The sequence below is a fragment of the Asparagus officinalis genome, chromosome 7 (assembly GCF_001876935.1).
Source record: "Asparagus officinalis chromosome 7, Aspof.V1, whole genome shotgun sequence".
In the NCBI taxonomy this organism is placed as follows: Eukaryota; Viridiplantae; Streptophyta; class Magnoliopsida; order Asparagales; family Asparagaceae; genus Asparagus; species Asparagus officinalis.
Genome location: NC_033800.1, coordinates 39,135,142 through 39,135,906, shown reverse-complemented (window position 1 = coordinate 39,135,906; position 765 = coordinate 39,135,142). Strand labels below are relative to the sequence as shown.

At 39.0% G+C, this 765-nt stretch overlaps 1 long non-coding RNA gene across 1 annotated transcript in view; it reads right to left on the bottom strand.

The window, feature by feature from the left end:
* The window catches only part of LOC109850604, a 5,276-nt gene continuing 4,724 nt past the window's right edge, over positions 214-765 (bottom strand). The window contains exon 2 of the long non-coding RNA XR_002249474.1: positions 214-524. This is a non-coding gene — a long non-coding RNA (uncharacterized LOC109850604). The remainder of the gene's footprint in view (positions 525-765) is intronic.

Here is a 765-nt window from a genome sequence, read left to right as displayed (position 1 = left end):
AGATATATATATATATATATATAAAGTCTCTTCATATCTTGCATGGATCCCTAAGTACCATCAATGAATAGAAAGTTTGGTAGATTGTCCACTTAAGTTGACTTAAGAATTTCTCTAAAGAATAGTAGACTCTTTCAGAAAACATTCACCCTTACCCTCTGTGCATCAAGGACTGAGGCAGATAACACCTCAATTTCTAATCAGAACGCTGTCTACAGAGTAATAATTGGCGTTATTATAGTTCAAAGCTTCAGATACCGTTACCAACTTATTGCATGAAAAGAAAGAAGACCAAATCAACATAATTGAAGGAGCCTAGATATTAATCATCTTCAACAACACTGATCTCGACCTTCTTGAGCATGTCATGGACGGCCCGAGTTAATCCTCTGCTCGTTTCCAATGGCGCATCTTCCAGAAACCGCCAGCAATGAGACCAAGTGTGAGGGCAATGCATGTCTCCTCCACCACACTAGGTCCTTTCACGGTCATGTGCAACTACCTCCAGTCATCCTCTCCTTGAGCTGAACTCCAAGTAATCGTACAAGAAACAGGCAAGAAAATAGTTGAAGGTTAGAGAATAGGAATTGGCAATAAAACGTGCACTAAAAGCATTTTAACAACCTTGATTAGGAAAAAAGCTGCAAGGACAAATACACCTTAAATTCAACTATTATGGAGATCTTTGTAATATAGTCCATCTACTTGTTCCGCAAATACACAAAAAGGGCTCGACATTCTCGAGCCTTACGCATTATAAGCACT